The sequence below is a fragment of the Sorex fumeus genome, unplaced genomic scaffold (genome assembly GCF_029834395.1).
Source record: "Sorex fumeus unplaced genomic scaffold, SorFum_2.1 ptg000006l, whole genome shotgun sequence".
NCBI classification, from domain to species: Eukaryota; Metazoa; Chordata; class Mammalia; order Eulipotyphla; family Soricidae; genus Sorex; species Sorex fumeus.
This window is the reverse complement of record NW_026606063.1, coordinates 55445059-55456303: the sequence shown is the minus strand read 5'-3', so window position 1 is coordinate 55456303 and position 11245 is coordinate 55445059.

Sequence of the window (11245 nt, the reverse complement as noted above, 5' to 3'; positions counted from 1 at the left end):
ACAGTTTTGCTTAGGTTCTAAGTTTATTTAACTTTTGGTTTCCTCGCCTTCCTTTGCCCTTGCTGCTGGGATCGTTGCTGTGATCAGAGGTTACTCATGCTTGGTTGTGGTGCTCCCTGGTGGATGACATCTGCTCGTGGTGCTCTTGTACTCTGTCCTTATCTGTGCTCGCTGGGGGTTGCACACTGTAGCGACAGTGTCCTCACACTGCCTTGTTGCGTGCTGGACATTGCACAGCCCTGCATGGCACTATGGTGGCTCTTTGGGGACTGCACTCAGAGCATGTGTGTGGCACTGAGGGTCGAACTCACGGCCTCAAGCATGCAAGGCAGGCACTTTTACCACTGACAGAGTCCCTGGGCCCCAAGAAAATGTCTTCTTTTTCACATTGTGAAGCATAGTTGGGGGCAGCTAGAGGTGAGGATCTAGCCCCCAAGACTTGACCCGAATGGAACTGGACACTGGAGGTAGCCCCTCCCCCCAAAGCAACCCTTTTGGCTTTCCAGCAACGATCCTCTTGCCCTCCAATAAACGTGAACTCAGTAAAACAACGCCAGGGGATGACTGAGAAAACAGGGCCACAGCCAAAAGGAATTAACATCCTGTTTTACTTTGCTTTTACTTTGTGCAAGTATGTTCTGAAAATCCCCCTAAGATGTTTGTTTCTTGCCCCTTTTATATACTTATATATAAGATTGGCCGTGCAAGCTGGTTGCATGTCTTTCTTGAGCCTCCGCACACTCATCCTCCCTCTGAGGACTCTTCCCTCATCCACGGCAGCGAGCCGAGCGACAAAAGCTGCCACGGCTGTCCACTCAGTCAGCCCGGTGACTCCTGCGTGTCGAGAGCCATATTTTCGCTTGTGGAACATTTCAAACTCAGAAATTAGTATTAATAAACTCATGACCCAGAGCTGGAGCGGTAGTACAGTAGGAAGGGATCTTGCCTTGCACTTGGCCAACCTGGGTTCGATCACTGGCACCACATAAGTTCACAGGTGAAAGAGGTGCCTAGACATCTGGGGAGGACCCTGAACCATCTACCTTTTTTCTGTACAATAAACTGACTTTAAATCTTCTGAGTTTTATTTGGGGGCTGGCTCAAGATGATTTCTGATTTTGTACAAATGGGTCACCTCGTTGATTTTCTTCAGGTGTGACATGGGGACAATGATACCTACTTCACACGGTTGTGGGGATGATAATATGATGCATGATGAATTTGAAACAGCTTTGATGAATTAATTGTGAAATATTACCGGGGTATAATTCAGTGTGTTCTCGCTTCTTGTTAAACATAATATGGATCAGATATGAAGCATTGGTATTATCTAAGATCTTGGTAGAAATTCAAATGATCAGGCTCTGTCCAAGAACTACTGAAGCAGAGTCTTCATTTGAACAAGATATCAAGGTAATATGTATGTACATTAAAGTTGTCCTTTACTCTCTCACAAAAATAAATAAATAAATAAATAAATCTATCTTCTGAGTTTTGTATACAAATCTTTCATACAATTCTCAAGAATCCATCAGCACAGGAAAATCCACTTTCGCTCTGAGGACTGTATAATTGGCCAGAAAAAAAAGAACAGGGCACAGGGAAATAAACTTTACGTGCTACTAATAATGGTTTTTAAAAGTACATTTTTAAGTGTCAAAAATAATCTTTTTAATATAAATAACTGAATTAAAAAATAAAATAAAATCTATCAGTAATAATTTATTTCATCAATAAACCTTTATTAAGCAAAAAAACGTACATTTTTTCCTTTTAAAATTTTTCTTATTTTTTTCTCTTTTCTCTTTTTATGGGAATTGGGGGTTTGGGCCATACCTGGCAGTATTCAGGGATTACTCCACACTCTGTACTTAGCGGTTACACATAGCAGTGCTCTGGGAGAACATATGATGCCAGGGATCAAGCCAGGCAGGAGCTTTTATACTGTGAGCTTTTAGCCTGTACTATTTCTCCTGTCAAAACAGCACAGTTTTTTCTGAACTTTGCCCCAAAATTAAAATCTGAAATGTATATTTTTGATTACCTGCAAATTACTCTTAGACGATTCAGAGAAAATCAAATGTTGAGAGTTTTAAAAAATTGATAAACTTTAAAAAAACTTTCTTTTGTATTATTTATGACTTTTTTTGAAGCTAGAGATTTTTCAAATAAAAGTTTTGTTTCTTCATGATCTCTCATTATCTGTATTGCAAACCAGAATGTCCATAAATAGAGAAAGAGAGAGTAAGAGAAAAATGTCTACTATAGAGGCCGGGGGCCAGGAGAGTAGGGGGCCTTAGGGATACTGGGGACATTGGTGGTGGAAAATGTACACTGGTGGAGGGATGGGTGTTCGATCATTGTATGACTGAAACTCAAACAAAAGCTTTTTAAGTGTAGCTCATGGTGATTCAATAAAAAACAAACAAAACCAAAGTTTTGTTTCTTAACATGCTTCTTCTTGACTCACAAGTTGTAGGGATTTATTAAGAAATGTACAAAAAGAAATGTGCAGTGAAGAATGTAAAAGGAAGTTCACAGCAACATTATACATAAATGGTCAAGAACAAAGCAACCTGAGGATTTAAACACAGAGACATACTATTATACGCAGTACCTGCATGCATGTTCAAGCACTATGCAACAACTTGCTCATCTTGCAGTACACATATTCTCATACAAAAATTTCATAAAACTAGTATGAGAGATGGTAGAGAGGGTAGCGTTTTTTTAAAAATTTTTATTAGTGAGACATCATGAGGTACAGTGGTAGACTTACAAATTTTTGTGCTTGGGTTTCAATTATACAATGATCAAATACCCATCCCTCCACCAGTGCCCATTTCCCACCACCAAGGATCCCAGTATCCCTCCCACCCCCATCCCCCCCCCACCTCATCCTACCTCTGTGGCAGGGCATTTGCATCCACCTGACCTGGGTTCTATCCCTGGTACCATGTATGACTCCCCCCAAGTTCCACAAGGTGTGATCCCTGTGCACAGAGCTGGGAGTAATCCCTGAGCACCACCAGGTGTGACTCCAAACAAGGAATTCCATGAAATTTGCTTTATTAGAGCTTAATTTGCAAATTACAGAAAATGACACGAACTAGTATTTCAATGATCATTAATCAAATCCACCTTTCAAAGTGTGCTTAGTCAAAAATTTGTAAGTCTACAACTGTACCTCATGGTGTTTCACTAATAAAAATTTAAAAAGACAAAACAAAACAAAAACAAAGTGTGTTTAGTGTTGCTGGGGGTTCCCGAAGCCTTTCTTCCTGAGTTTTCCTTCAAACTTTTAATGTTTCATAATCCAAATCCTGCCCCTTTATTCCATCCAGCCTCAGTAATGATATAAGCTTCCTGCCATTGCCATCTTTGTGATACCTTAGTTACTTCCTTTTGCCTTTTCAATTTGCAATATACAGCTAATAATTCTTTATAGCAAATGGTTTCTATAGCAGTTACTGGTGTGGTTTCTGCCTCTTGCAGCTGGGTCGAGCCTAAAAGGAGAATGTATTACAAGGATTCAATATCTTAAGGACTCCCAACTGTCTGCAGCTCAGTCCGCATATCATGTTACAGTGGACTCCAGCTTTGAAGTTTTAAAATTTCCTTCACTCAAGACAGTAACTCCATCTAAAAAAGAATATTATGACCCCAGTTTCAAATTCCTGGTAGAAATTATCTGATGGACCCAGTTTGGGTCAGACCTCTACCCAAGAACTGATTATCTGTGACCAATGAATGAAGCCATATAGCAAAGATAAGTTTGTCTGGGGGCCCATCTTTAAGAGGAGAAAATTAATCTAGATCTAGGAGGAAAGTTACTGAGAAATGAGCCAACACATAAAAAATAACTGAATACAAATGCTGAGTGGAAACCAAAAAAATCGCATAAAATACAATCCTATTTCTGCAGAATGAAATGAAAGCTGACATAGAGATATATAATATAATTACATTTGTAGTAATTACTACTATACATATTTTTAAGTCTGGAAAGACTTTAGTGAACAGAAATAATACCTTTTATTTTAGCATGTTTTATTACGAAATATTTCCAGGCTTAAAAAATTGCAAAAATTGGGGCCAGCGCCATAGTTCAGCAGGTAGGGCACTTGCTTTGCACCTAGCTGACCTGGGTTCCATCCTTGGCATCCCATATGGTCCCCCAAGCAGTGCCAGAAATAATTCCTGAGTGCAGATCCAGAAGTAACCCCTGAGCATTGCCAGGTAGGACCCAAAAAGCAAAAAAAGAAAAAATTAAAAAATGCAAAAATTATACAAAAATGCCTGCATACCTTTAATTCAGCTTCACAAATCGCTAAATCTTACATTATCACAGCAAAATGGTCAAAATTCAGAAAATAATACAAAATACATAATACTAATCTATAAACCATATTAAAGCTTTGTCAGCTGTCTCACTAATGTCCTCCTTTTCCTAGACTAGGATACAACAATTGAAGAGCACATGCTGTATTAGTCTCCTTAGTCTCATTAACCTAGGATAATTATCATTTTCACTGTTTTTCACTACATTGGTCCTTTTTCTTTTTGTCATTACTAAAAAGTATTTTCCAGGGAGATAGTTTGGGTCTAGCAGTGCTGCAGGCCACCAAAGCTATCCCCTGCATCATTTGGGGTGGAAAAGGGGTGTTTCATGTGGTGCCAAACTCATGGGCAGGTCATATGGAAGGTTGCCCTCTAGCTCTTTAAGCTATTTCTCTGAAAACTAATATTTACAAAACAAAATATAAGTAATGGGCATATTTGTTGCTAGTAGGATGTCATTGTTTATAGGACCTTTCAGCAGGGTTAGGAAATATGTCAATATATTTCCTAACCTATTTATTATATAGGTTATATAATATATAATAAATATATTCCTAATATATTTTAATCCCAGCACATATTAATACACACAAACACACACACATATACACAGATACATACCTCTATTTCTATCTTTATCTAAATCCACTAATTCAGGCCCAGAGGAATAGTGCTGGGATTTGTAATCATATGGTCACAAGTTCAAATCCCCCAGTGTCCCAAATGCTATGAGCACATAATCTGGCCATCTCTGAGGCTTGCAGGTTCTGTTGTCTGCTTTCCCTGAGGCCACTAGAGATTTTCAGGGTCACTGCAGCTAGCTGTGTGCAAGCACCACAAAAAGGGATGTGATTGCAGGAGAACACCACAATTAAAGAGATGTGTGAGTGCCAGAAACTGTGACCTCTGGCAAACACATGCGTGATGTACAAGTATCATTACTTAAAAGGAGTCCATACCATGGTGAGCACCAGGACCTGATGTGTGACAGCACCACAGGTAAAAACATGGGAGTGCATGGCCAGGTATATGGGTCACCCCTGGTTATTGAAACAGCAATGAAGGGAAGGGGGATAAAAGGAGTAATTGAAAATGAGAAATCAAAAAAAAAACATTAATTTACATAAATACTTGTTTTCTCAATTTTATGGAGGTAGAATCAATAAATTGTCATATGTAATGCATCATAAAATTATTGCTGTAATGAAGTCAGCATATGCATTTCCTCAAAGGCACATCTCTGTCAGGGATGCGTAAGAATGCTTAAGACCACTCAGAAGTTTTCAGGCAAATGATACAATGTTATTATTCTTATTTTTGTTTTGGAGCAGAACCTGGCAGTGTTTGGGACTACTTCCTCCTGGCACTTTGTTCAGTGTTTGTTCCCAGTGGATTGAACTTGGAGCTCTAACTGCAAAGCCTGTGCTCCAGCTTTTTGAGCTCTTTCCCTCGCATACAGTTGAGTATTGTTAGCATAACCATGATGCCCATCAGAACACGGATCCTATGCAAGTAAAACGAAGCCATTCTTCCCTATTCATTACATCCATTCTCACCTTTTTCTCCAGCGTTGTGCAGGAGTTTCTCTGCCTGATTCCTGAACTCCCATAGAGCAACCTTCATCTGTAGGTGATCATTAGAACTGGTGTTCTGTTCTAGAGGAACAGTGGAAGTCTATTCAATCACCTTGTTCCTGATAGATTTGATTCCAACCTAACACCAAAGAAGAAATTATCGCCTTCCTGCTTTCTTTCTTTGAGATTTTTCCCCGATGCTGAGAATACTAATAAAAAAAAAAGAAGATAGTGAATATCTATTCTTTGTCAGAACTGTGCTAAGAGCTTCGGGCTGGAGCAATAGCACAGCGAGTAGGGCACTTGCCTTGCATGCAGCTTACCCGGGCGACCCTGGTTCGATTCCTCCACCCTTCTCGGAGAGCCCCGCAAGCTACGAGAGTATCACTCCCACACAGCAAAGCCTGGCAAGCTAACCATGAGGTATTTGATATGCCAAAAACAGTAACAAGTCTCACAATGGAGAGGTTACTGGTGCCCTCTCAAGCAAATCGATGAACAACGGGAGGACAGTGCTAAGAGCTTTACAGACTTATTTAATGGCACCCTTATGCTAGATAATATTTCTTCCTGTATTTTATAGAAGAAAGTAAAATAGTAAGAGGTTAAATAATATTGTCATTTATTGTATAATAGCCAAGATATGGACTCATACATTCTTATTGCAGAATTCATGCTCTTTTTATGTTGGGGGAGAGAGCTTACACTCAGTGGTACTCAGGAGCTATTACTCCCTGGATACAAGACCATCACTAAGCCAGTACTATACCCCTAAGCACTGATGGATGTTCTCCCCCCACGAAATAACCTGCATATTTTCATGTAATAGAGGTTGGAAAGACAGTACAATGAGTAAGGCACTAGTTGCGCGTGACTAACCCAGGTTTGATTTCTTTTATCCCCTATGGTCCCCCAAGAACTGCCAAGAATGATCCCTGAGCCCAGAGCCAGGAGTAACCCCTGAGCATTGCTGCATATGTCCCCCCCCCCCAATTTTTCAAATAATAAAACTAGAAGAAAGCATAAAGTGAGTATCCAATCTCAGATGAGATGCTACTAGCTTGCAAGTGTCCACTCAACAACTGTATCAGACACTTTAGGGACATTTCTTCTCTTTCAGCTATGTCAGGAAGCAGTAAAGAAATTGTCATCAGTGTGAGGTTTTTTTCTTCAGAGTTTATTCTTGGCTTCTGTGCCTTCCTCCCTACTTAAACTCTGCATTTGTCTTTACTCTGAGACCAACCAGCTTTGAATTAGAGCTTCTTCTTCGTATTGTCCTGTCTGAATTTGGCATCCTGACCTTAGACTACTGGTCTTGGCATTACTAACCTGTTAACTCCATAGGAAACTGACCTGGTAATTATCTTCTTGGCTCCCTATACCACCGTTTCACGCTTACTTCCAACCTAAGAACTCAAAGCTTTCCCATGCCTCTAAGGCCCCCATCTGTTCAAAGCAAGAGTTTGTGATTAAAAGATAACAATATTAATAATAGAAAATATACTGACAAATGAGAAAATATAGGTGTATCTGAAAATTTGAAAAGTTAAACTCTTATTTTCCAAGACAATATATAGTTCTATGATTACACATTTATATGTTCATACACATATAAATGATCTTTAATTGATGACATTTATTAATCACACAGGGCTGGAGCGATAGCACAGCGGTAGGGTGTTTGCCTTGCACGCAGCCAACATGGCCGACCCGAGTTCGATTCCTCTGCCCCTCTTGGAGAGCCCGGCAAGCTACTGAGAGTATCTCGCCTGCACGGCAGAGCCTGGCAAGCTCCCCATGACGTATTCGATATGCCAGACACAGTAACAACAAAGTCTCCAATGGAGATGTTACTGGGCCCACTCGAGCAAATCGATGATCAACGAGAGGGCCTTTACTTTACTTTACTTTACTTTATTAATCACACCATATTTTATCAATACCACTAATTTTTCCATAAATTTATATTCCGAAAAATTAAAAAAGGAATATTTGAAGAATAATTCAGTGAATTTCAACATAAACTTTATATATGTATATATGTATCCAGCAATCAAAAAATTGGGCTCTGTTTTTTTAAATTATTTTAATTTTTTAATTGAATCACCATGAGATAGTTACAAAGCTATCATGATTGAGTTTCAGTCATGCAATGATTAAATACCCATCCCTCCATAAGTATACATTTTTCACCACCAATTATCCCAGTATTCTGCCCACCACCTCTACCCCATCCCACACCCTGCCTCTGTGCCAGGCACCCTCCTTCTTACTCTCTCTCTACTTTTGGGTACCATGGTTTGCAATACAAATACTGGTTGGTCTCAGAGTAAAGACAAATGCAGAGTTTAAGTAGGGAGGAAGGCACAGATGTCTACTTTCAGTACACATCTCCCATTCCAAGTGATCCCTCCAACCATCATTTATTTAGTGGTCCCTTCTCCATCCCAACTGCCTTCTCCCCCGGCACAATGGATAGGCTCCAAACCATGGAGCAATCCTTCTGGCCCTTGTCTCTACTGCCCTTGGGTGTTAGTCTCATATTATGTCATTTTGTGTTCCAAAAATGGGTGCAGTCATTCTATATCTGTCCCTCTCTTTCTGATTCATTTCATTTAGCATGATACTTTCCATGACCATTCACTTATAAGCAAATTTCATAACTTCATCTTTCTAACAGCTGCATAGTATTCCATTGTGTAGATGTACCATGTTTTCTTTAACCAGTTGTCTCTTCTCAGCCACTCGTTATTTTTCCAGATTCTGCCTATTGATTCTGCAATAAGCATACAAGTGCAGATATCATTTCTACTGTGCTTTTTTGCATTCCCAGGATACATTCCAAATTGGGCTCTCTTGAGTACACACTTCCTTCTCCTTTCCCCCACTCCCCTTCCCTTTCATCATTCTAAGTAAATTTAATTCAATAAAAACAATATTTCACACAAAAAATAAACTGAGTGACTGGGATATAGTTCAAAGTAAAGAACACTTGCCTTGCATGTTTGAGGCCCTTGGTTTGATTCTCTTTACCACACACACACACAAAGAAATTAGATTTTCTCAAAAAAAATCTAACTATTTAATGTCACTATCACCCGAGATTAACATTAATTTTTTTATCTTGTCACATCAGATATTTTAGGAGAGTCCTATGATTCCACTACATTTCATGGTTCATTTTAGGGACTAATAATACTAATAGTATAATAGCACCAAAAATCTATAACAGGCTTTGTAAGAGTCTATAGTAAGAAAAACTGTCACATTATATTCATGGTTAAAGTTTATTACAAGAGAAGATAAAGAGCGAAATTATTAGGGAAAAGGTATGCATTGATAAAAATGCAGAGACATCAGAGGTTGGGGCAGGCATTCAGTTTTGTCCCCATTAAGGGCAACGAAGATGTGTTTTCTGGGGCTAGGTGATAGCACAGCGAGTAGGGCGTTTGCCTTGCACGCAGCCTACCCGGTTTGATTCCCAGCATCCCATAAGGTCCCCTGAGCACCACCAGGAGTAATTCCTGAGTGCATGAGCCAGAAATAACCCCTGTATATCGCCGGGTGTGACCCAAAAAGCAAAAAAAAAAAAAGTTGTGTTTTCTATCTGCCAAGGACATGTACAGACTGTCTTTACCTAAGGAAGTGGATCTAAGCATATAGTAGTCTGGTCACATAGATACTTTCTGCTTCATGACAATCCATGTCAACTAAAACTCAGAACTTTAATCCTGCTTTAATCCCGAAGCCAGGTGTTCATCAGCCATGTTGATGTTTCTGCATAGCAATTTTGACATGCATGTAAGTCATAACCTGTAGTTCCAGAGGAATATAACAAAACTGTCAAAATTAATACAAAGTATAGGATTACGTTGGTTTGTTCTTCCTGCATAGCTTCAGGTAACTTAAGGTTTATTGAGTTGCTCCCATCACAGTGCTCCCATTCCTCTGTGTTTATATGTAACTTCTTTCTTTGTGCTCTATTGACTTGTAAATATTGTTTTTCTCTTCTCCTTAAGTCCTTTGCATAGTTTATTCAGAGCAATGTCCTTATTGTATGGATACAAGTTCAATGTTCACTGTCCTCCCGTTGTTCATCGATTTGCTCGAGCGGGCCCAGTAACGTCTCCATTGGAGACTTTGTTGTTACTTTGTTTGGCATATCAAATATGTCATGGGTAGCTTGCCAGGCTCTGCCGTGCGGGCGAGATACTCTCGGTAGCTTGCCGGGCTCTCCGAGAGGGGCGGAGGAATCGAACTCTGGTCAGCCATATTGGCTGCGTGCAAGGCAAACGCCCTACCGCTGTGCTATCGTTCTAGCCCATCTAGCACATTTGCCAAAGGATTTTGTCTTACTAAGTGATCTAAGAAAATTTTAGTCTTCTAGTCTTGTAAAAAAGAACTTAAATCCTTGAGTGATCCCTGACTGCAGTGTCAGGAGTAAACCCTCAGCACAGCCAGGTATCGTTCTCTCAAAAACAAAGGACAAAAAAATACTAGTTAAAAAGAAAAATGGAGGACTAGAGAAATAATACAGGAGATAAAGCATGTAGTGGTCATGATCCTGGTTCAAGTCCCTGGCACTGAATTAGGTCCCCTGGGTAATTTCCAGGATGATTTCTGAGCACAGAATAAGGATAAGGCCCTGAGCATCACCAGGTATGCTCCCAAAACCTAAAAAAAAAAAAAATTAAAAATAAAATAAAGATAAAATTTAGGTCACAATATAACTCAGTGGTAAAGTACATGTCTTGCATGCATGGAGACTTGGATTTGATCCTCTGCACCACAGAAAAAGAGGAAGAGGAGGAGGAAGAAGAGGAGGAGGTAATGAAGAAGGAAAAGAAGGGGGAGGAAGAAGAGAAGAAAGAAAAGAGTAAGAAGTATGAAGAGAAGAAGGAGAAAGAGGAGGTAATAAAAAGGAGGGTAGAAGAAGAATTTTTAAAGAATATTAAACAATGTAAATTCTAAAAAAATTATGAAATCTTAAAGAACTTTAAAGAATGTTATAGAGAAGAAACATCTTAATTGTATTCATGTAGAGATAACACTGTGACTTTTATCTAATATTGCTTAAGGAGAAAGTATACAATTTTAAAAGTAACCTGAGAAGTTTCTGTTGATGATTTTTTTTAAAAAACAAAGAAAAAAATGATAAGGAAAACCATGTTGTTTCAACCCAGACACTGTGTGAGTTTCAAGGTCATTGTAATACTAAAGGTAACTAAGTAAATTTAGTTGCAACCCACATCTAGAAGCACATGGAGGCTTGTTAAACAGATTGCTGTTTCAGCTCCCAGAAATTTTGATCTAGTAGATTGAGGGTTTGG